The following is a 26,243-nucleotide window of genomic DNA, read 5'->3' on the forward strand; positions in this document are numbered from 1 at the left end:
CGTCAAACCCACGATCGCAGTGATTTCCTCAGGGCCAAAGGAATTCCAGGCACTCCCATGAACCAGAGATGGGGGACTCGAGTCACATGTCTTGACTCGAGTCGCAAATTTAAGGACTTGAGACTTGCTTGACTAAATTAAGAAAATTACTTGACTTGACTTTAACTTGAGATCCAATGACTCGACACTTGACTTGACTTGAACTGTATGACTCGAGAAGGACTTTATATACATTTTTATAAAAATCATCGCAACATCAATTGATGAACAAAATGAAAGCAACCCAACCATTGACGCCAGTCATCAGATTCTGTGTGATTGCGTGAAGCTGCACAAGCCTGCAGGAAAAAAAGAAAAACATACAGTGCGGGGAGTGCACTAAATACAAAAAATCTCCCAGCATTGTTTCTATTTGGATATAAACACTTCGAAATTGACCATATTCATAAAAGAAGATTTGCTGTATGCATAATAACTGCCAAGGGATATCGGACATGACCATCACAACCTCGAACTTCATTCACCACCACCATCACCAAAGTAAGCTATGGCTTGTTTAACCTGTTAGTTATAGTTAATTTGACTAACGTTAAATCTAGAGAGAATAGTGGTCAAAACAGCATGCATCTTTGTACAAAATTATGTTTTCAAATGTAGCTTAAGGGCGGCTGTCAAAAGATTCAAATGACAATTAATGATGGCATATGCTTTATATAACGTGCATAAATTCAGACATTTGCCACAGTTTCTTTCAAATCATACACTGTAAAAACTAAAGGAGCCTCAAATATCCTGCCGGATACTCAAGGAACTTCAAAATGTAATTTAGGTGCCTCAAAGCTCTTTCTCCTATAGTAGGGTTACTGGAGGAGCATTGACAATCTTTGAGGTTCTTGCTGGAACTTATGGGATTCTTTAAGCACTTTGTATTTAGCTCAGAGGTTCTGGAGTCACCTTTTCATTACCATGAGACCTCGAAGTGCTTTGGGGGAAAATAGAGGAACTTAAATGTGATCTTTTAACATTTAAGTGGTTCCTGGAAGATCTCTTATGTTAAAGCCAGTATCTGGAGGAACCCAATGGTTCAGTGAGGCCAGAATAAGATTATTAGTATCCTATTATTATTATTATTATTACAGGCTATTAAGTTTGATTCAGTATACATACCCAGGTGAAAAAGACGTACTATTAAATGTATTAAAAATGTACTTGAGTGTGTGTTTAGTAGACCTACAATACAAATATACTTTAATGCATTTTTAATACATTTAACAGTAGCCTACGTCTTTTTCACTTGGGTAGCTTACATTTATTTAGTATAGGCCTATTTTATTAAGTAATTTAAACCTTAAACAACAACACTAAATAATAATAATATTAATAATATGAAGAAGAAGAACCAGGAGGAGAGTTTTATTCAGTCACGAAACTGCTGCTATTCCTCTGCTGTCGTCGCTTCAGTGATGCTCGCGCGCAACAAAGCTCAGCTGATCGACGTCATCGGTCGACTAGTTTATGACTAGTGAAAATTGTTATGACATTATGACTAGTGAAAATTATTGTGCATGACCTTGCTCTATTTTAGATATCCATAAATAAGTAATTTCCCCTCCCCGCCATGATCAAAGAAGAAGTGGGTTCATTTCCTTATTTCTATGAATGGAAGAAGAAAGAAGCAGTCATGGCGTTGGCTGTAATCGAAAAAAAAAAACACCAGAAAATGTTTTTTATATACAAAAAAATATATATATATTTTATATACAAAAAAATAGAAAATGTTGCAATGCTATGTTTATGATCATGATTAGGTTATTGTTGACGTAAGATTTATACGTGAAAGTGATTCACACTAATTCACTTTAATAAAGATGCTGACATGCATGCTATTCTTGCCATGAAAGTACAATAACATTAACTTCCTTAGATGAGAAAAAAAGTTCTTAGTTCAGATTAGTTCTTATTTTTATTTTTATTTTATTCAGTTTGAAACAGTATAACAGCATTAAAAAGATGATTACAAACTCTGGTTGCTCCGACATGGTGCTAATCAGTGCTAATTACAAGTTAACAGTTAACAGGTGCTATGTGATTTGATGATTTGAATAACATGCTCTGCTCCTGCCTAAAGTGTGATGCGGGCCTAATTTGCATACAGATATCTGCAACGTCATTTGGCCTAGTCAAAACTCTAATTCAAGATATCTGTAATTACATTTTGACTAGGCAGAATGAAAGTTACAGATATCTCAAATTTCAGATATCTCTAATCAAAATTAATTTCAAGATATCTATAACTTGATAATAGATATCTACAATTAAATTATGACTATCCCTAACTCCAGTTTGAGATATCTACAACGCCATTTTGACTAGTCATAACTCCAGTTACAGATACCTACAATGTCATTTCGCCTAGTCAAAACTTAATTTAAAATATCTGAAAAGGAACATGTAGATATCTTGAATTGAGGTGAATTAAAGATATCTTGAACTGGAGTTATGACTAGTCAGAATCAAATTGAAGATATCTCAAACTAGAATTACAGATATCTACAATTCAGTTTCAGATATCCGTAATTCACCTAGTGGATATCTGCAACTGAATAGATATCTGTAATGATAAATCCTATACAAATGAATGGCAAAAGTGTATGGCAAGCCATTTTAACATTTAAAAGCTAGACTGGATATGTGTTGCAGATATCTTTAATTCAGTTTTGCCTAGTCAAAAAGAACATTTCAGATATCCGCAACTACATTCTTCCTATCCATAATTGTCATTTCAGATATCCACAAAGACATTCTTCCTAGGACAAATGACATCACTTTTGCCATTCATTTGAATGGGGTTTATCATTACAGATATCTACAATTCAGTTGCAGATATCCACTATGTGAATTACGGATATCTGTAACTGAATTGTAGATATCTGTAATTCTAGTTTGAGATATCTTCAATTAGATTCTGACTAGTCATAACTCCAGTTCAAGATATCTTTAATTAACCTCAATTCAAGATATCTACATGTTCCTTTTCAGATATCTTAAATTAAGTTTTGACTAGGCGAAATTACGTTGTAGATATCTGTAACTGGAGTTATGACTAGTCAAAATGGCGTTGTAGATATCTCAAACTGGAGTTAGGGATAGTCATAATTTAATTGTAGATATCTATTATCAAGTTAAAGATATCTTGAAATTAAGTTTGATTAGAGATATCTGAAATTTGAGATATCTGTAACTTTTATTCTGCCTAGTCAAAATGTAATTACAGATATCTTGAATTAGAGTTTTGACTAGGCCAAATGACGTTGCAGATATCTGTATGCATGCATCACACTTTAGGCGGGAGCAGAGTGTGTTGTTCAAATCATCAAATCACATAGCACCTGTTAACTGTTAACTTTAATTAGCACTGATTAGCACCATGTCGGAGCAACCAGAGTTTTTAATCGTCTTTTTTCATGCTGTTTCAAACTGAAAAAAAATAAATAAATAAGAACTGATCTGAACTAAGAACTTTGTTTCTCATCTAAGGAAGTTAATGTTATTGTACTTTCAAGAATAGCATGCATAAGCATCTTTATTAAAGTGAATTAGTGTGAATCTTTTTCACGCATAAATCTTACGGCAACAACAACCTTTTAAGCATGAACATAAACATAGCATTGTAAAAAATATTATTTTTATTTTTTTGTATATAAAAAACATTTTCTGGTGTTTTTTTCGATTACAGCCAACGCCATGCCTGCTTCTTTCTTCTTCCATTCATAGAAATAAAGAAATTAACCCACTTTTTCTTTGTTTATGGTGGGGAGGGGAAATGGATATGTAAAATAGAGCAACGTCATGCACAATAATTTGCACTAGTCATAATGACGTTTGAGATATCTTTAACTTTCATTCTGCCTAGTCAAAACTGAATTACAGATATCTGCAATTGTCATTTAAGATATGTGACGAGTTGAATGTCATTTTCAATGATGTCATTGCAGATATCTGTAATTCACTTTTGCCTAGTCAAAACTGAATTACAGATATCTCTATCTGTCGTTTCGACTAGTCACAATTACGTTAAAGATATCTTGAATGACAATTCCAACTATCCAAAATGTAATTACGACTAGTCAGAAAGACATTGTTGATATCTACAATGTTAATTCCGGATAGTCAAAATTTGCTTTTAAATGTTAAAATGGCTTGCCATAAAAGTGATGTCATTTGTCCTAGGAAGAATGTCTTTGTGGATATCTGAAATGACAATTATGGATAGGAAGAATGTAGTTGCGGATATCTGAAATGTTCTTTTTGACTAGGCAAAACTGAATTACAGATATCTGCAACACATATCCAGTCTAGCTGTTAAATGTTAAAATGACTTGCCATAGCCGGTTGCTCGTCAATGAACTACACAGACTCAAAATACTAAATACACATTCCATTGACGGAAATCCTCAAAACAGATGTAGGTTACCAACCTCAAAGCCCGGGGCAGCCTGTGCACGGCCGCACAGAGCCGAGACGGCACTTCAGCTACTCTCCCATTCATAAATGGCGGCCTCCGTAAAGGGGCGGTACGGGTGTCAACGCATCCCAAGTGGCAAAAACCTCCCCATTTTATACCATGACACCAGACTGCTGATAGGTTCAATGTTTTCACATGACACTGGCCAATGATCAACACAGGTACACTTCACCCTGCTACAGTTAGAAAAAAAATGCCCCTGGAAATCAATTTAAGGGGTCAAATTTAATTGGGAAAGTTAATTTCTGCCGCTGATATTCCATAAAAAAATATATAAGCAAAGTTAAACATATGACATTTACCATAAAACCAATATAATTAATAGACTAGTCCTACCAGAATTTTGTATATTTCATTACAGAGAGTCTGGCCACCCTCCATTGACAAGCATTAACTTCCTTGAAGGCGGGTACTCTGTTGAAGATTAAAACTATTGGATCAGCCCAGAGCCACTCTGGATCTGCCATAACCAATCGCTAACGTTTAGTCGTGACGCACGACTAGTGCACAACCTTAAAGGACAAGTTTGGTATTTTACACTTAAAGCCCTGTTTTCAGATCGTTTCTGATGAAATAGAACAGTTAAGATTGAAATTTGGACACATGCTGCTGGCCTGAGAATTTTCGGTTTCTGTATAGCACCCCCACCTCCACAATGGCTGCATAGGTGCACTGGAACAGTCCTTCCTAAAACGCATTAAACTTTCGTTTACAAAGACGTGAAACTCACCGAGTGGTCAGGGGTGTTCACTGATATGCTCACACAAAAATCGCTGCAAAAGATGCTTTCCAACAGGTTTTATCGTAGTTTTTGTCCAACTCCATTGACTTGTATTGGATGTGCTGTGTGAGGTACGGTATTACTCCGCCGGAAGTGGGGTTGTTTGTATACTTTCTGTAGGAGTGTCTATTATTCAAGCTCTCAACGGAAGAATGTACGGGTGTGAGGCGTTTGGAAAAATAGGTCCACAGTTTTACAACGAATGGTAAAACACCTGTTGGAAAGCATCTTTTGCAGCGATTTTTGTGTGAGCATATCAGTGAACACCCCTGACCACTCGGTGAGTTTCACGTCTTTGTAAACGAAAGCTTAAAGCGTTTTTAGGAAGGATTGTTCCAGTGCACCTATGCAGCCATTGTGGAGGTGGGGGGGGGGTGCTACCACAGAAACCGAAAATTCTCGGGCCAGCAGCATGTGTCCAAATTTTAATCTTAACCGTTCTATTTCATCAGAAACGATCTGAAAACAGGGCTTTAAGTGTAAAATACCGAACTTGTCCTTTAACGTCATCGTTCTCAGCCATTGATTTGACCGGTTGCTGATTGGACCGGTAAAAAATTGGCCGGAGAAAACCCGCGAATATACTGCATATCCAGACGACGTACTGAAGGAAAATGAAAATTGAGCGGAAGTACGTAGGAGGGCGGAGCCAGGCTATATAATTAATGCATCATACTTGTGAATTTACCTTTAAATGTTTTATCTTCAACATTTAGATTCGTATAATTGTTATTATAATAATAATAATTCCAAATTTTGATAATCATAAATACATGCTATAATAAATAATATTATTACAGTTTTTCTCGATTGCTTAAACACTATAACCAGGCTTTTGAACTAAAATTTCAAAACCATAACGCCATTTATCAAAAAGCACACCCATTTCACTAAACTATAAACACTATTCCCTGTTTTGACACATGAGTCAGATTTGTTGAACTGTCACTGCAAAACTCTACACACAAATCCCTTCATTTCTCATTGCTTAGACCATGTTATCATTTAGAAAGCACTAGCATTCAAAATTGTTCACTCAAGTCAGCACAGCTTCAGCTCAGTTAGCACACAATTACCCAAGTGGAAACACTAAGAGTCAAAATTTAACACACATCAATCAGAACCTTCAATAGATAGATAAAAGGGCCCAATTCAGTTTATTGAGTTTTGGAACAATGGATCCAGAAAGACATGAAGGAAGAGGGATAAGAATGAGGAGGAGGAAGGGCAAGGACAAGAAGACAAGCAGTCTCCGATGAAATTCAAGCCACTCTAGTTGCCCATGTCTTTATCAATGGTATGACTATGAGGGAGGCTCGGCTACGAGTAAGGCCAAATTTGAGTCGCTTTACCGTCGCCTCGAGAACCTTCAGGGAGGTGTGGTGGCAAACAAAATTCTATCACTGAATAAGAGACAAACATTTCCAATAGTCTTTGATGAGGTGTATTTTCTTGCAAGAAAAGGCCAGCAGTCGTACAGTCAGACAGAGTGGCTGCAGAGTGTGACAGTGAAGGGAGGGCTTCCTTTCTCCTTTATAGTCTTGACTCCCAGAATGTTATCTTTATAGGCCAATGATGGTATTTTCAACCATATGTGGAACATTCTTAGACGTGTTCATCATATTGTCTCCTTGAGTGGAGGCCCTCCTGTCACGACCAACACTCTTTACCATTCCAATACAATTCGAATTCCATATTAGAATATGGTTTGTGTGTGCTCTTTTACTGTCATATGTTGGTCACACACATCTTACTGTAAGTAAATATAAAAAAAAATTTAGAGGAGAGTAAAAAAAAAAAGAGTAAAAAAAAAGAGTAAAACAGGAAAAAAAAATGTTTTTGTGTGTGTGTGTTTTCTGTGTATGAATAAAAATGTGCCAATGTATCCACTGATTGTGTCTTTTGTGTTCATCATGTGAAAAGGTTTGTGAGGGGGGAACCACAAGCAACATAACTTACCAGTTTTGGAAATGTTGTTTTGAATTTATTGCACCAGTGTTTTAGACTATGTTGTAGTGTGTGTGATTTTGAGGGCTTGTGTGTCCTGTCTGAGGGCAAAGTTTGGTTTTTCAGCAAGAGTGAACGGTTTTGAGTGTAGAGCTTCATTTTGACCTGAAAATAGGATGTTTGGAGAATTGGGTGAGACGTTATGGATTTGTGTTTATAGTTTTGAGAATACGAGGCATAGTTTCAAGAAATGTGTTTAAGCAATCGAGAAAAACTGTAATATTACAATATAAATTTATTAGAAAAGTAATCATTTCTGTGGGAAAAATTAATAAGGTTGAGGCCAATATAATCTCTACTTTTGTTCTGTTTGGTATTGTAACTTGAATTGACCCTTAGCACCACTTGACTTCACTTGCTTGAAGTGAACACTGACTTGGTTGGTTTGTGTGTACTGCGACTTCGACTTGCTTGAGACTTGATGGTAGGGACTTGAGAGACTTACTTGTGACTTGAACATGTGTGACTTGCTCCCACCTCTGCCGTTAACTCAGAAGTTTATCTGGAATCATCATCGTCGGAAACTACCACGAATCCTCACACTGACGACTCGCCAACCGAACACACAATCCATCTGAGCAAGATAGACACTGTTCAGTCTCTGTAAACAGTCCATCCGCTGTATTAGTAAATGGAGGCTGGAATAAACAACCAGGAATATTTAGTGGAGAAATAGTTATTAGCCGTCTCTGTAGTATAAGTTTACATTCTCGTTTTGACAACCCACTAACTACAGAAACTGTTGTAACACATTACAGCATTATTTACACTATATTTTTGTGAAACAATATGACACCAGATGATTGCACGCTCTTCTCACACGTGCTGTCCTCCTCCTTCTTAGTTCACCGTTGCTCTTTCTTCTTCCCGCCCCCTTCACTTTAATCAAGAGCACTGATTGGACACTCGACATGGACAAGTGAGCACGACTGGCAGAACATTAGAATAATAAATACCCCATCAATTTAAGAAACATAGTACTTATTCACAACCATATACATTATAATGTGCACATGAAATAAATATATATAAAATTAAACCTTTTCAATTATTACCCTGGGTTACACAAGCAAAGAGGAGAGCGCAGACGTGCAGCAGAGAAAATACCAGACACAGCAAGATCACTGTTCGTGATGCTCGAAATATAGGAAGAAATTTAAATTTTAAATTGAAAAAAAAAAAAAGATCTAAAAAAAAAAAGGCAGCTGGTATCGGAATTGCCATGAAAAATCTATAGGTAGATCTAGCCTTTCATCAAGGCCAGGGATCTTGGGCTTGAAAGGGTTGGTGACCGCAGTGAAGCAACACTTAGGCTACTGTATTTGCATTTTGCACTGAATAGAAAATGATTGAAAAATACAATGAATTACAAGGCTGTAGAGAACAGTGCACTATTGCAGACTTTTATACTGAGGTTTTAATTACATTATTTTAATATAGTCAGTCGTGAAACTCCAGGGCTGAAAATGAGTCCCACTCCGGCCCTGATCATGTGACACTAAAGACTGGAGTAATAATGCTAAATTGTCACTTATGAAATAGAAATAAATGACATTTTTATTGATTGCAATAATTCTTTTTACAGTATTACAGTTTTTACTGTATTTTTGACTGAATAAATGTAGCCTTCGTAACATAAACATTCAAATGTTCAAAAATCTTACAGTTTTTCTCGATTGCTTAAACAATATAACCAGGCTTTTGAACTAAAATTTCAAAACCATAACGCCATTTATCAAAAAGCACACCCATTTCACTAAACTATAAACACTATTCCCTGTTTTGACACATGAGTCAGATTTGTTGAACTGTCACTGCAAAACTCTACACACAAATCCCTTCATTTCTCATTGCTTAGACCATGTTGTCATTTAGAAAGCACTAGCATTCAATATTGTTCACTCAAGTCAGCACAGCTTCAGCTCAGTTAGCACACAATTACCCAGGTGGAAACACTAAGAGTCAAAATTTAACACACATCAACCAGATCCTTCAATAGATAGATAAAAGGGCCCGAATCAGTTTATTGCGTTTTGGAACAATGGATCCAGAAAGACATGAAGGAAGAGGGATAAGAATGAGGAGGAGGAAGGGCAAGGACAAGAAGACAAGCAGTCTCCGATGAAATTCAAGCCACTAGTTGCCCATGTCTTTATCAATGGTATGACTATGAGGGAGGCTGGGCTACGAGTAAGGCCAAATTTGAGTCGCTTTACCGTCACCTGGAGAACCTTCAGGGAGGTGTGGTGGCAAACAAAATTCTCTCACTGAATAAAAGACAAACATTTCCAATAGTCTTTGATGAGGTTTATTTTCTTGCAAGAAAAGGCCAGCAGTCGTACAGTTACACAGAGTGGCTGCAGAGTGTGACAGTGAAGGGAGGGCATCCTTTCTCCTTTATAGACTTGACTCCCAGAATGTTATCTTTATAAGCCAATGATGGTATTTCAACCATATGTGGAACATTCTTAGACGTATCCATCATATTGTCTCCTTGAGTGGAGGCCCTCTTGTCACGACCAACACTCTTTACCATTCCAATACAATTCGAATTCCATATTAGAATATGGTTTGTGTGTGCTCTTTTACTGTCATATGTTGGTCACACACATCTTACTGTAAGTAAATATAAAAAAAAAATTAGAGGAGAGAGTAAAAAAAAAGAGTAAAAAAAATATATTTTTGTGTGTGTGTGTTTTCTGTGTATGAATAAAAATGTCTTTTGTGTTCATCATGTGAAAAGGTTTGTGAGGGGAGAACCACAAGCAACATAACTTACCAGTTTTGGAAATGTTGTTTTGAATTTATTGCACCAGTGTGTTAGACTATGTTGTAGTGTGTGTGATTTTGAGGGCTTGTGTGTCCTGTCTGAGGGCAAAGTTTGGTTTTTCAGCAAGAGTGAATGGTTTTGAGTGTAGAGCTTCATTTTGACCTGAAAATAGGATGTTTGGGGAATTGGGTGAGACGTTATGGATTTGTGTTTATAGTTTTGAGAATACGAGGCATAGTTTCAAGAAATGTGTTTAAGCAATCGAGAAAAACTGTAAAAAAAATTGACCAACCCTAAACTTTTGAACGGTAGTGAAGGTCATTGAAATGCTTTCTAATGTTTTATCATCTAGCCAAACATATTCATTGATAATTATGCAAAGAAGTTTTGTGCCATTACATTTTTATTGTTAATATAATTTTTTTTCTTTTGCAAAAGTATATAGCCAGCTGCCTTCCTCACTACCATGACAGTTCTTCCTCCAACCCTCCACTGCTCTTATGTTTTATTTCTATTCATTTGTTACAAACTTATTTAAGTAGTCCTTTACAGCTGGAGTTGTATCTTGAACCCTCTATCTTGGACAGCATGTCACATCTACTTACCTTCATCATACTCAAAGATTATATGAACAAGCAAACTTCTAAAAACCTTTTAAGTGAATGCAACCCTTCAATGCCTCTGTTTGAAATCTGTCATAATTGAGCATCCATTATGATCCCAATGTAAAACGCTGAAGTTTTAAATCATATCACTAATGTCACGTTTTGTTTGATTTTGAGCACAGATAAAATGTTTTTGAGGCAATTGTTTGATTTTGCCAGAAGAGTCAGAAGTTCTCTGAATGTGGTTTGAAAATCTGGTTTTGTGTTAAAGGTTTTGAGAAAGTGAGTGATGGTTTCAAGAAATGTGTTTTAGAAATTCAGAAAAACTGTAATTGCTGTGAGATTGTGCAACACCTGGAGATATTCTAGGATAGGCTGAATCACTTATGTGGTGTGTGTGGGTGTGGGTGTGTTTGTGTGCAGGAGGGAGGGAGGGAGAGATAGATTTCAACTATCACCAGTCAGAGACTGCTCCAAACTAAGATAAAACAACCAATATTTACTTTATTCTTATCATATTTCCCATAAGCTCAGGGACCTGTTCCAGGCTAAACATTCAGGGCTTAATCATTCGGGGCCCTAGCACCGCCCCTGGTTGATATATTATAATAAATACAGGATGCTCAGCATGATTTGGTCAGACCTGAGAAGAGTGTTTGTGGTGACACAACCCTGCTGTAAGAATCATTTGCTCCTGCTGCAGGAAACATCATTTCTGTGAGTATTGCTTCTTATAGTCTAATGGAGAATTATCAACAAGGACAGAAACCATGGAAGTAACCCATATAGGTTATGGTGAACAACCATTTAAGTATAAATTAGATAATAGTAACTGTAATAATAACAATATAAAATGTTTGTTGACAATCTTTAAGTTGGCTTGAAAAAGCCTAGCCAGAAAGTTTGTAGTTTTAAAGTTTGAAGGTTTTCAGTTTGAAATAGTTTAAGTTTTAGTTTGTAGTTTTAAAATCTAGATAAATAGATTTTGTTTAGAGATAGTTTAGAGTTTGAGTTTATGAGTTTAGAGTTTGATTTTGAGTTTATGAATGTAAAGTTTATGAATTGTGTGTTTGAGTTTACTACTTTAGAGTTTGAGTTTATGAGTGTTTGAGTTTAGTTTATGAGTGTTTGAGTTTATGAGTGTTTGAGTTTAAGAGTGTTTGAGTTTAGAGTTTATGAGTGTTTGAGTTTAAGAGTGTTTGAGTTTATGAGTGTTTGAGTTTATGAGTGTTTGAGTTTATGAGTGTTTGAGTTTAAGAGTGTTTGAGTTTAGAGTTTATGAGTGTTTGAGTTTAAGAGTGTTTGAGTTTATGAGTGTTTGAGTTTATGAGTGTTTGAGTTTAGAGTTTATGAGTGTTTGAGTTTATGAGTGTTTGAGTTTAAGAGTGAGTTTAGAGTTTATGAGTGTTTGAGTTTAGAGTTTATGAGTGTTTGAGTTTAAGAGTGTTTGAGTTTATGAGTGTTTGAGTTTATGAGTGTTTGAGTTTAGAGTTTATGAGTGTTTGAGTTTAAGAGTGTTTGAGTTTATGAGTGTTTGAGTTTATGAGTGTTTGAGTTTAAGAGTGTTTGAGTTTAGAGTTTATGAGTGTTTACGTTTAAGAGTGTTTGAGTTTATGAGTGTTTGAGTTTATGAGTGTTTGAGTTTAGAGTTTATGAGTGTTTAAGTTTAAGAGTGTTTGAGTTTATGAGTGTTTGAGTTTAAGAGTGTTTGAGTTAAGAGTTTATGAGTGTTTGAGTTTATGAGTGTTTGAGTTTAAGAGTGTTTGAGTTTATGAGTGTTTGAGTTTATGAGTGTTTGAGTTTAGAGTTTATGAGTGTTTAAGTTTAAGAGTGTTTAAGTATATGAGTGTTTGAGTTTATGAGTGTTTGAGTTTAAGAGTGTTTGAGTTTAAGAGTGTTTGAGTTTATGAGTGTTTGAGTTTATGAGTGTTTGAGTTTAGAGTTTATGAGTGTTTAAGTTTAAGAGTGTTTGAGTTTATGAGTGTTTGAGTTTATGAGTGTTTGAGTTTAGAGTTTATGAGTGTTTAAGTTTAAGAGTGTTTGAGTTTAAGAGTGTTTATGAGTGTTTGAGTTTAAGAGTGTTTGAGTTTAAGAGTGTTTGAGTTTATGAGTGTTTGAGTTTAGAGTTTATGAGTGTTTAAGTTTAAGAGTGTTTGAGTTTAAGAGTGTTTATGAGTGTTTAAGTTTAAGAGTGTTTGAGTTTAAGAGTGTTTATGAGTGTTTGAGTTTAAGAGTGTTTGAGTTTAAGAGTGTTTGAGTTTATGAGTGTTTGAGTTTAGAGTTTATGAGTGTTTAAGTTTAAGAGTGTTTGAGTTTAAGAGTGTTTATGAGTGTTTAAGTTTAAGAGTGTTTGAGTTTAAGAGTGTTTATGAGTGTTTGAGTTTATGAGTGTTTGAGTTTAGAGTTTATGAGTGTTTAAGTTTAAGAGTGTTTGAGTTTATGAGTGTTTGAGTTTATGAGTGTTTGAGTTTAGAGTTTATGAGTGTTTAAGTTTAAGAGTGTTTGAGTTTAAGAGTGTTTGAGTTTGAGTGTTTGAGTTTATGAGTGTTTGAGTTTAAGAGTGTTTGAGTTAAGAGTTTATGAGTGTTTGAGTTTATGAGTGTTTGAGTTTAAGAGTGTTTGAGTTTATGAGTGTTTGAGTTTAAGAGTGTTTGAGTTAAGAGTTTATGAGTGTTTGAGTTTATGAGTGTTTGAGTTTATGAGTGTTTGAGTTTATGAGTGTTTGAGTTTATGAGTGTTTGAGTTTAGAGTTTATGAGTGTTTGAGTTTATGAGTGTTTGAGTTTATGAGTGTTTGAGTTTATGAGTGTTTGAGTTTATGAGTGTTTGAGTTTATGAGTGTTTGAGTTTATGAGTGTTTGAGTTTATGAGTGTTTGAGTTTATGAGTGTTTGAGTTTAGAGTTTATGAGTGTTTGAGTTTATGAGTGTTTGAGTTTATGAGTGTTTGAGTTTATGAGTGTTTGAGTTTATGAGTGTTTGAGTTTATGAGTGTTTGAGTTTAGAGTTTATGAGTGTTTGAGTTTATGAGTGTTTGAGTTTAAGAGTGTTTGAGTTTATGAGTGTTTGAGTTAAGAGTTTATGAGTGTTTGAGTTTATGAGTGTTTGAGTTTATGAGTGTTTGAGTTTAGAGTTTATGAGTGTTTGAGTTTATGAGTGTTTGAGTTTAGAGTTTATGAGTGTTTAAGTTTAAGAGTGTTTGAGTTTATGAGTGTTTGAGTTTAAGAGTGTTTGAGTTTAGAGTTTATGAGTGTTTAAGTTTAAGAGTGTTTGAGTTTATGAGTGTTTGAGTTTAGAGTTTATGAGTGTTTAAGTTTAAGAGTGTTTGAGTTTATGAGTGTTTGAGTTTAGAGTTTATGAGTGTTTAAGTTTAAGAGTGTTTGAGTTTATGAGTGTTTGAGTTTAGAGTTTATGAGTGTTTAAGTTTAAGAGTGTTTGAGTTTATGAGTGTTTGAGTTTAGAGTTTATGAGTGTTTAAGTTTAAGAGTGTTTGAGTTTATGAGTGTTTGAGTTTAAGAGTGTTTGAGTTTAGAGTTTATGAGTGTTTGAGTTTATGAGTGTTTGAGTTTATGAGTGTTTGAGTTTTGAGTTTATGAGTGTTTAAGTTTAAGAGTGTTTGAGTTTAGAGTTTATGAGTGTTTGAGTTTATGAGTGTTTGAGTTTAGAGTTTGAGTGTTTGAGTTTAGAGTTTGAGTGTTTGAGTTTATGAGTGTTTGAGTTTAGAGTTTATGAGTGTTTGGGTTTATGAGTGTTTGAGTTTAGAGTTTATGAGTGTTTGAGTTTATGAGTGTTTGAGTGTTTTAGTTTGAGTTTAGAATTTAGAGTTTATGAGTTTTTGAGTTTAGAGTTTGAGTTTGAGTTTAAACTAGATGTACCGCATGGCGGTACAAAATATGACCGCCGCTCAGGCCTGCACTGGCTTTCCACAAAAATAAATGACGTGGAGCAATTTGGCTGTATTGCGTGTTTATGTATATACCTAAAAAAAGTAGTAGTATGTGCATGTCTGTGTGTGTGTGTGTGTGTGTGTGTGTGTGTTTGTGTATGTGTGTGTCTGTGTGTGTCTGTGCGTGTATGTATGCATGCGTACATGTGTGTGCGCGTGTGTGTTTGTGTGTGTGTGTCTGTGCATGTGGATTTGTATGTGTGTGTATGGGTGTGTGTCAGTGTGTGTGCATGCTTGCGTTTGTTTGTATTCCTGCATGTGTGTGTGTGACTGTTAGGGTTGCCAACTTCAGAAAAGGAAAATGCGGGACAATCGTGGTTATTTATAGGAAAATGAGGGACACTCAAAATATTTGTACTGTATCACACAGTGTACGTCATTTCAGTGTCTGCAGTTAAGTTTGTGTTTAAAAGGTTATCAGACATAAACACATTTGTATTGCTTAACCTATTTATGTATTTAATTCTAAAAATAATTTTAATGTCATACATGAAAAAAGTCACATTACAAACAAACCATAGTTCAAAATAACAGCATTTATCTAAAATAGAAAGCTTTTTTAACATTATACACTAGGCTTACAGTTCAAAAGTTTGGGGTTAGTAAGATTATTTTTTGGGAAAAAAAATAAAGAAAGTAATTGCCTACTTTTATTCAGCAAGGATGCATTACATTAATCAAAAGTGACAGTTAAGATAATGTTACAAAAGCTTTCTATGTACTTTCTAAAAGCTTTAAAACATTAATAATAATCAGAAATGTTTTTTGAGCATATTATTCCCTCAGGTAGATTACATGTTTTCTTGCGTGGCTGGATGTTAGACTCATGAACAATAATCACGTTGTTTGCATTCGCCAAAATTGATTAGCCGAAATCAAAACGTGGACAGTGAAAGGAATTTACCATTAGCGCGAGACGAGTCCGGCTTGAAGCGGAAGCGACCAGACGGCAGAGGATGTTCGCAAATCAAACAATGATTTGTCTCAAAACAGTGATTAAAAAAAGCTGTGATTGGATGATGACAGGTGTCGGTGATCATTCTCAAGTGTCGTGGTCAGCACTGCTGCTGTTGCTGTTGTATCAGTCAGTGGTTTATCAGCTTGTCAAAAAACGGGACACGGGAGGTCACGCACGGGACAAATAAATTAGGCCCAAAATACGGGACGTCCCGCCTAATTCGGGACAGTTGGCAACCTTAGTGACAGTATCATCCTAAACCAGCAACCCTTCGCTCAACACCACCATCTACAGGCCGATGAGTGTACAGTCACTAAATGTGCACATAAATGAATTTATTTTATACCCCCCCATGGATGAAATTCTACGAAACTTAGCATACCCCCAGAGGATGTCAAGTTAATCATACACATGAAATATGGTGCAGTTCTGAACATCTCAACTGAAGATAGGGGCGATTAAAGCAGAATAATATTGCATTTTCATTTTTTATGGGAGGGGCGCAAATCACAAATGAGTGATTATGGGCTAGGTTGATGTGGGCCCTTAAGACCAACATACCATACAAATTTCTTCATCCTCGGTGCCACGGTTCAGGTAGTTATTTAGGAAAAACTGCATTTTTTGGGTTTGGGGGGACCCAGCGCGGGGGGGGGGGGGGGGGGAGTGGCCCCCGGGGACCAAACGAAATTTTTCCGTAAAACTCTAGTGGGGCTACATGCCCACCAAATTTCATGTTCCCCGGTGTTTCGGTGTCCCTGGTATCGTTGACGAAAAATTCAGTAGATGACGGGAAAAAAAAAAAAAAAAAACTTTGACAATCCCTATATGACCGCTTTCGCTAGCTACGCTAGCGGCGGTCATAATTAGTCTTAATGGCTTAGAAATAGTACATAGAATGGAAGTTTAATTGAGCCTATACTGTGCGTTGACACCGCCGGCGAGGTCGGCGAGGCGCTTCTTGGACGGTGAGAGCCGTACCGACCACATTAGTTCCCAAGCAAATTAGAGGAGAGGATGATCATGTGAATTTGATAAGAAGACGCGCAACACTATTTATAGGCAACATTTTTTGCGCTAGGAAGCTTGTTTTTCAGCGGGAATGCAAATTAGATTAACACTTATCCATGAACACAAAAGTCACACTAAGTCTGAACATTCCGTCAATGTGAGTCTGTGGGAGTTTTTTCGAGTTTTGATCATCGTTTTTTAGTAAAACTGTTAGTCAGAATGGTTAGAAAAGATATAGCCCCTTACGAAAAAGAAGTTTATTCAAGTGTGCTTTTACTTTACGGTCAAAAGCAAAAAAACAAACAAAAAAAACTTTTACTTTTACTCTACTTCTTTTAAACTAAAAACAAGAAAGTTCTTTCAGTCTACTTTTTATACTTTTCAAGAAATATACTTGATGTACTTCTCAGAAATATACTTAAAATTGCACTTATGTATACTTTACTTGTACTGACAGAAAGGTCTAAGTATATTTAGCCTACTTGTCCCTATCTTTTGATTGAGATATACTTTAAAGTATAAGTATTCTAAGTATACTTGGCATGCAGTTGTGTTTAATCTTTTGGTTGAGAGTAGCCTATTAAATATTTTTTTCACATAGTTTTACATACTGTCTTACATTGTTTGAAAATATTGATTTATAAAGAAAACACATATGTTCCTAATTCTGAGTATCTGAATTTTTGAGTAGGCTAGTTCACTGGTGGTGTACTTTGGAATTTACTTTGAAATTTCCGTCTATCAGTGTTTTCACAGTTATGCGGTAGGGGGCGCTATTACACATCTTCTGAAAGAGTACAGAATCTCTGGATCAAAACACAGGAGAAGAAGAAGCTGAAACAAGCGATATTAGATGTTCACACAAATGTAAAATAATGTTATCATCAACATTAAACAGCATAATCAAAACTGCCTAATGTTACCGAATGAAATGTCAACCCAGGACGAGCTAAAGGACTGTGAAGCTTCGAGGGTGTTGATGGACTCAATAATCTACTGCATCTATTTTAATCATCGTTCTGAATCCCATCCGGACAAAGTCTTTGACTAAAATGCAATTTTCTCAGCTTTTTGTTTAAAGTGTTGACTTTTTAAAAATAGATTAATAAATAAATAAACTTATCGACATTCAAGTGTTGATAAAAAGGTTGTTTTTAAAATTAGTTAAAATTATACCTAAATAGAAACATAGTAGTATACTTAAAGTGCAAACATAAAATATAAATTGTAAACTAAAGCCCCTTTCACACAGAGATTCCGGAAAATACACGGATAATGTGTCCCGTTCATTCTCACTGCCAGTGATTTTCCGGAATCTGTGAGTGCAGTGCGTTCACACACATTCCGTAAAAATCCCGTAAAGACATGTGACGTCAGGATGTCAGTGCGATGGCACGTGCGTAAGGGCTGTCAAAATGGCTGAAAAGCTAAATTCGAATTTCTTTCTTAAAATATTAGCAAAATTCGAATTATAATTCTAAAGACAATAGTTAACGTTAAAGGAAAAAAAGGAGTGTTGTATCGACTCCTATGCCCACAAGTGGGTGCAATAGAGCGCAATAAACAAATATAAACCAAATCAAGCATGCATCTTTTATTGAAATGAAATAACATTCACTTTTTAAAGTGCATTAAGTTTTCAAACAATTGTTCTTAAATAAAATATAATTTCCTTAATGACAATGTGCATGCAAGGACAATTAGGCTACAATAGTGCATAAAACTGTGTTCGAGCATCAGTAACCTGAGAAAACACACTTCAACAGACCTAATGAACTACATGAACACAAAATAGCAAACTGCCATTCGTACTCACTACATCTACATACTCTACTGTTCATCAAAAACACCAGAAGCTCAACTTGATCTGCAAAGAGTGCTGAGCGCTTTTTGTTGACAATGTTTCCAGCTGATGAAAACACGCTCAGCTCTGACCGGTGCCAGGTGTGGTCAAGTATGTCTTTGCCAGCCGCGCAATATGTGCATACATACCGCACGATTTTTGCCACCAACTGAGAGCGGTTTCGCAGGAACAAGTCAAGTCAAGTCAAGTCAACTTTATTTATATAGCGCTTTTCACAATACAGATTGTATCAAAGCAGCTTCACAGTATTAAATAAAATAGTACATCAGTGTTTGTTTCTAGTGTAAAACGTCCACGTTTGGTAATGCTGATCAATAGTATTGTTGATTGATTAATTAAATTAATAGTCAGGTTCATTATATTCAGATTTTAACCTTTGTGGGAATTTTTTGGGGATTTGCTAAACTATACATTTTTGGAAAGGTTATTGTATAAGGAGTCAGAAAATCAATGTTTGCATTTGCTCAGATGTCTGTATGGCGGCCATATTGAAGTTAAAAAAATGGCCGCCGTAAAATGTAAAATTGTAATATCTCGACTTCTGAATAAACTGGAATGTTGATTTTTACTGCTAAACTCACACTGTAAGGGTCAAGGAATCCAATGGTGCTAGTTACACTTTACCATATTGACCCTTCGATGCATGAGTAGGAAAAAAATGAGTAGGAATATGTGGTTGTTTTCTTGCAATATCTTTGTAATGAAAAGTTATCATTTCATATTCCAGCTGTTCTTCAAAAAAATATTTTTTATATCACTCATTAAAACATTTAATATTTATTTTGGGAATTACAAAGACATGCACATTGCAAACCTACTAGAAAGGATGCTGAGAGTGATCCACACACAAAGTAGTTCCTGTTGAAAGATTTTATTTGTAGTGATGTTTCGAGCCAAATTAGCGTAGATGCCATTCTTCTTATGATGTAACGAGTACATCAGGATTTATGGGAAGTGTTCCCGGTTCTGGCTGACCTAATCTATGCAGCCTAACATTGAATTATAGAAGTCTATAATGTGTTATGTGTATGCTAGGTCAAAGAGATGTGTTTTTAGTCTAGCTTTATACTGACAGAGTGTGTCTGCTTCCCGGACAATGTTAGGAAGACTGTTCCAAAGTTTTGGTGCTAAATAGGAGAAGGATCTACCGCCAGCAGTCGATTTTGATATTCTAGGTATTATCAACTGGCCGGAATTTTGAGATCGCAATAGACGTGAAGGACTATAATGCGTTAAGAGCTCGCTCAAGCACTGCGGAGCTAAACCATTTAGTGCTTTGTAAGTAATCAGCAATATTTTAAAATGTATGCAATGTTTAATAGGGAGCCAATGCAGTGTTGACAGAACTGGGCTAATATGGTCATACTTCCTGGTTCTAGTAAGAACTCAAACTGCGGCATTTTGGTCCAGCTATAGTTTGCTTATTAAGCGTGCAGGGCAACCACCCAATAGAGCTTTACAATAATCTAGCCTTGATGTCATGAACGCATTAACTAATTGTTCCGCATTTGTCAATGAGAGCATATGATGTAATTTAGATATATTTTTAAGATATATTTAAGAAGGGGTCAAGCTGAGGAGTCCATTAACTGGAAGCAGTGCATTTTCTGCCAGTCTGATGATAAAAAGAAAGGAGTCCTGGTCTAACACCCTAAATTAGAGTCCTATGGTCTCATTCTTCAGGTAGTTCAAGAGAGGGCCAGTTTGAATGATGGGAACTATGTCCAAGTACAAAGGCGACTGCAAAACTGCACACCAGAAACAATGTGCACAGAGAATGCAGTCTGGCATCGCTCCTGTCCCTCAGTGCAACTAATAAGGTTGAAATACAACGTGCAAGAGACCACAATGCACATGCTTTAGCTACAGGACACTACACTGCCAAAAAGCGTGGACAGAAAAGAAGAAGCACAGAAACGGCTGAGCCAGACCCCTCAACATCTGGTTCTTCATTGCCATTCACATGATCCCATACAAATCCACTGGATAAGTGATGGCATCTCTTCTGCAAACATAGGGCAGAAAGTGACTAGCTCCCTCCAACACTTGGAGCTCTGAAGCAACACATCTTGAGAGTCCATGCCCAAACAAGAGTATGGGCAAAGGCAGCCATTGCTCTGCAGGATCCACAGCTGGATCCTCTGCAAAACGGATACTTCAAACACTCGGATGGCATGCTCAAACCAGTGACCACAGAGGTCCTCCCAGCCCCAAAGGCCATCCTTGAGTTGGTTCAATGCAAGTGTAAATCTGACTGCTCTTCTGGGAGGTGCTCCTGCAGAACTAAGGACTTAGCCTGTACTGACATGTGTCAGTGCAGCAGCCAGTGCCAGAACGATGACACTTCCCAAGCCGTGATGTATGAAAGCGATGATGATTATGAGAAACTGTCTAATTATATAGGTTGCTTAATCATATGTCGATAGTTCCCGAACATCCATGTTTTACATTAGCTAATTTTAAACTCTTCAATAAAAGGAACTCTGAGTTATCTGACCAACTGCTTGTGATGTTTAGTCTTTTTACCCATATTGTGGATGTATTTCAATGGGATGATAAAAAACCATGGTTTTTGAGGAACATGGAATATTAAATGCGAACAATTTTTCATTACAATGATATTGCAAGAAAACAACCACACCGGGTCATTTCTGACCCACTTATGCATCTATGGGTTAATGTGGCAAAGTCTTGTAGCTTTGTAACTAGCACCATTGGATTCCCTGACCCTGAAAATGTGGGTTTAGCAGTTAAAATCAACATTCCAGTTTATTCAGAAGTCGAGATATTACAAATTAAAGTTTTACGGCGGCTATTTTTTAAAAATTCAATATGGCCGCCATATAGACATCTGGGCAAATGCAAACATTGATTTTCTGACTCCTTATACAATAACCTTTCCAAAAATGTATAGTTTAGCAAATCCCCCAAAAATTCCCACAAAAATATATAGTGAACCTGACTATAAGTATCCCCAACTGAGCAAGCCAAAGGCAACAGTGGCAAGGAACCGAAAAACTCCATCAGGTGACCTAATGGAGAAAAAAAAAAACCTTGGGAGAACCCAGGCTCAGTCGGGGGCCAGTTCTCCTCTGGCGTTTATGAACTAGAGACCGGATTTAACTAAGATTAAAAATATTATATAAATGCCTGGCGGAAGAGATGCGTCTTTAATTTAGTTTTAAACTGGGAGAGCGAGTCTGAGCAACGAACAGTATCAGGAAGGCTATTCCAGAGTTTTGGAGCTAAATGTGAAAATGATCTCCCTACTTTGGTGGATCTGGATATCCTAGGTATGACCAAAAGCCTCGAATTTAGTGATCTTAAAGAGCGCAATGGATTATAGGGCGATAAAAGATCCGTTAAATAAACTGGAGCTAAGCCGTTTAGGGCTTTATAAGTCAGTAGCAATACCTTGTAATTAATACGGAACTTTATAGGTAACCAATGTAGTGATGATACAATTGGTGTTATATGATCATATTTTATTGATCTAGTTAGAACTCTAGCGGCGGCATTTTGGACTAACTGTAGCTTGTTTATTGAGGATGCAGGACAACCAGCTAATAAAGCATTATAGTAATCTAGTCTCGAGGTCATGAACGCATGAACTAACTTTTCTGCGTCAGAAACTGATAGCAGAAAGTAGGTTAGCAATGTTTCTAAGGTGGAAAAAGGCTGTTTTTGTAACATATGAAATATGATTTTCAAAAGACAGGTTGCAGTCTTTTACTGTAGAGGATAAAGTAACAGGACATCCTACTATGTTAAAGTTGTATTGTGAGAGGTTTTGTGGGCAGTTTTTTGAACCGATAAGTATTACCTCTGTCTTGTCTGGATTTAATAAAAGAAAATTGCGCGTCATCCAATCCAAACAACACAACCACACTGCGCTGTGTACCACTGTATAAGCTAACCGAAGAAAAAACCCCCACGTCAGTTCATCATCATGTCTCGCGCACCTCTTGACACACCAAAAATTAAAATGCACGTTTTTTGAATTTGAATATGTTATTTTATTTTAATTTTTCGACGAAAATTCGAATGTCTAATTATTTTTTGACAGCCCTAACATGCGTCATCCCTACGACACACCCCAAATTACGGAATTGGTCCTGGCTTTTGTTCACACAGGGCGCGTTCCGGGACTGATCCCGGCAATGTTACTAGGTCCCTAACCCGGGATCGATTCCGGCATCAATCCCGGGACGTGTTTGCGTTCACACAGAAGGCACTCTGGCAATTTCCTGGCAATTTCCCAGGATCAACGCGCTGTGTGAAAGCGGCTTATATGTTCACTTAAAGAAAACGTAAAAGTATACTTGCAGTATAAAACGTACTCGGTTACTAATGTAATCTCGGTTCTCTCTAGAAGAGGGAACGAGTATTGCGTAAGGTTAGCTTACGCATCGGGAAAGTCTTCTTTCTTCGAGATCTGAAGCCAAAAAATTATCCTTAATTTTGTATACATTGTCAACGCAGTGCAGCAGCCGACAGACCTAGGCAGGCTGTATAAGCGTGCTCATTGGCTGCTCGGCGGCAACTGCTTAAGCCTATCGGTGAGCGCTCTGAACGCGGCAATCAATGAGGGCGCTTCGCGCCCTCCACACCCTTCTAACCGTCAGAATGGGTGTGGCCAGCGTGTATATATTCAGCGCTCATAGGCTAAAATTCTGATTTTCGCAGTCTGAAGCGCAAAAGCTCGTGGCGCGACACGGCAGGTTACGCAATACTCGTTCCCTCTTCTAGAGAGAACCGAGGTTACATTAGTAACCGAGTACGTTCTCTTACGAGAGGTCTCTCGTATTGAGTAAGGTTAGCTTACGCATCGGGAACCCTTTGTCAACGCCGTGTGCGCCGAGCATCCAGCCCATGAATCCCAGGGAAACCGGGGAAAACACTCTGCTGGGAAATGTGGCCGGTCGGAGAGACGGGCCAGCGCAGTACAGGCACTTCATGCAGCATATGAAATAGAGCGGCGCGGCCGGTCTATAAACATATAACAGTACAAACAGTAGGGCCGGCAGAGCGAGCCCATACAGTACATAAGCACTCATAAGGGTAGGAGAAAAACGACATAGTCGGTCTCACATGAAGGGAAAAATTCCCGCGCGACAGAGAATAATACGGGCGGCCAGCAGCGCGGGCCAGCACCGACAACAGCGCGTAACGGGAAATAGGAAACAGAGCGGATCAGCCGGTCTGAGTCAAACACTTCACCCTGAGTATAGTACCAGAATAGCGCCAGCATATGAACGTAGTCTGCACACGAGAAATGGGCAGAGCATACATGTCACTTATGCTGACAGTATTTTTGCCTGTAGGGCAGGAACTTCCAGGTTATAAAACCTCACGAATGTTGATGGGGAGGCCCAGCCCGCCGCCATACAAATACCGTGATTAGAAATTCCGCTGGACCAGGCCCACGACGAGGCCATGCCTCTAGTGGAGTGGGCTCTGATGCCCAGAGGGCACTGCAGGTGTCTGGAGGCATAAGCTGCTGCTATCCACCTGGACAAGCTCTGTTTCGAGGCGGCAAGACCCTTGGTGCGTCCGCCGAAGGAAACAAAGAGCTGCTCTGAACGCCTGAAAGCGGCGGAGCGCGTGATGTAAACTCTCAGCGCCCGGACAGGGCATAGGAGGTTATCACTGTCCCCACTGTCGGATGCTGGCAGAGCCGAGAGGGACATAACTTGTGCCCTAAACGGGGTTCCAATCGCTTTGGGGATGTAACCGTGTCTCGGTCTGAGAATGACTTTCGAGTCATTCGGCCCGAACTCAAGACATGCAGGGCTAACAGATAGCGCGTGCAAATCACCCACTCGTTTGACTGAAGACAGAGCTATCAGAAAAACGGTTTTAAGCGACAGATACTTTAGATCCGCGGATTCAAGCGGTTCAAAGGGAAAAGCCTCTAGGGCCGCTAGGACCAAGGACAGATCCCACGAGGGAACCGAGGGGGGCCACGGGGGATTCATCCGTCTAGCTCCTCTGAGGAAGCGGATAATGAGCTCATTCCTTCCCATTGCCCGGCCGCGCGTCGTCTCAGCGAACGCTGCAATAGCGGCCACATATACTTTGAGCGTGGAAGGGGATCTGCCCTTTTCCAACAGCTCTTGTAAGAAGGAGAGCACCCGCGGGACCCCGCATGCGCGCGGATCCAAGTTTTTAGTAGCGCACCATTTAGAAAACACCGACCATTTAGACGCGTAGAGCCGTCTCGTGGAGGGGGCTCTCGACTGTGTGATCGTGTTCACGACCCCTTCTGACAGGTCAACGGGTATCCGTTGATCACCCATGCATGCAGCGACCAGCGCTCTGGATGGGGATGCCAGATCGATCCACCGGCTTGGGAGAGGAGATCCTTTCTCACCGGGATCGGCCATGGGGGTGAGTGCGACAGCCTCACTAGCTCTGGGTACCAAGTTTGGTTTTCCCATCGTGGGGCTATAAGCAGCACTGAGTGGTGCGTTTCTCTGATCCTCAAAATGACCTGTGGCAACAGGGAGATCGGAGGAAAAGCATACAGCGGGAGGCTGGGCCATGTCTGGGACAGCGCATCCTCGCTCTTCGAATAAAACTTTGGGCATTGAGCATTGTCTTTCGACGCAAACAGGTCGATTTCCGCTCTGCCAAATAGGCGCCAGAGAAACTGGACTGTCTGGGGGTGCAGAGACCATTCTCCCGGGGGAATGTTGTCCCTGGACAGTCTGTCTGGACCGACATTCAGGTGGCCCGGCACGTGCGCGGCTCTCAGCGAGCGGTAAGCCCACACGAGAAGGCGTTCTGTCAGCCTGCACAGATTCCTGGATCTGACACCGCCCTGTCGGTTCACATAGGATACCACGGACGTGTTGTCCGAGCGGACTAGCACATGGTGATCCCGTATGAATGGGAGGAAGCGCCTGAGCGCGTTCTCGACCGCTATCATCTCCAAACAGTTTATGTGGAGGCATTTTTCCCGGTCTGACCATAGGCCAAAAGCCGGTTTGCCCTCGAACAGAGCGCCCCAGCCTGAGGTGGAAGCGTCCGTCGAGATAACTTTGCGGTGTGAGATAGCTCCCATTGTCACTCCCCGCTGGTACCAGTCGGCCGCTAACCAGGGCTTCAGAGCTGAAACGCAGCTCTGAGTCACTCTGATGCGAATACCGCCGGAAGCCCATGCTCTGTGAGGCACTCGGGCATTCAGCCAGCGTTGTAGCGGGCGCATTCGTAAAAGACCCAGCCGAAGCACTGCTGCGGCTGAGGCCATACAACCCAGTAACCTCTGAAATGTTTTGAGAGGTACGGTGCTGCCCGGCCGGAGGGACGCGGCCAGGCGTCGAATGCAGCGCGCGCGCTGTGTCGACAGGCGGGCCATGTACTGATATACCTGACCGTCGAAGGCGAATCTCAAGAATGGCCTGTGACGGGGTATTATCTGGATCTGAAAAGCACGCGTCTTTTAGATCGAGAGATATAAACCAGTCCCTCGGGCGAATTTGCGCGAGAATTTGTCTGGTTGTGAGCATTTTGAACGGTCTTCTCATAAGAGCCTTGTTCAAACGTCTCAGATCCAAAATTGGTCTGAGAGCTCCGTCCTTCTTGGGAACGAGGAAATAACGGCTGTAAAAGCCCGACTCGCTCATGGAAGGGGAAACCGGTTCTATAGCCCTTTTGCACAGAAGTGTAGCTATTTCTGCTCGAAGTAGATGTGCTACTTCCCCATTCACTCTGGTCTCGATACGCGCTTGAAAGCGCGGAGGGCGGCGAGCGAACTGCAGAGTATAGCCCTGTTTT

At 38.8% G+C, this 26,243-nt stretch overlaps 1 protein-coding gene across 1 annotated transcript in view; it reads left to right on the forward strand.

Moving 5' to 3' along the window:
- Positions 1-11,147: 11,147 nt before the first annotated feature.
- Positions 11,148-26,243, forward strand: part of LOC307170695 (sialidase-3-like) — a 29,420-nt gene continuing 14,324 nt past the window's right edge. Inside the window, exon 1 of the mRNA XM_079891915.1 lies at positions 11,148-11,405. The gene's annotated coding sequence lies outside the window, so the exon portion shown is untranslated. The remainder of the gene's footprint in view (positions 11,406-26,243) is intronic.

Source organism: Squalius cephalus (genome assembly GCF_949319135.1).
Source record: "Squalius cephalus genome assembly, chromosome: 14".
In the NCBI taxonomy this organism is placed as follows: Eukaryota; Metazoa; Chordata; class Actinopteri; order Cypriniformes; family Leuciscidae; genus Squalius; species Squalius cephalus.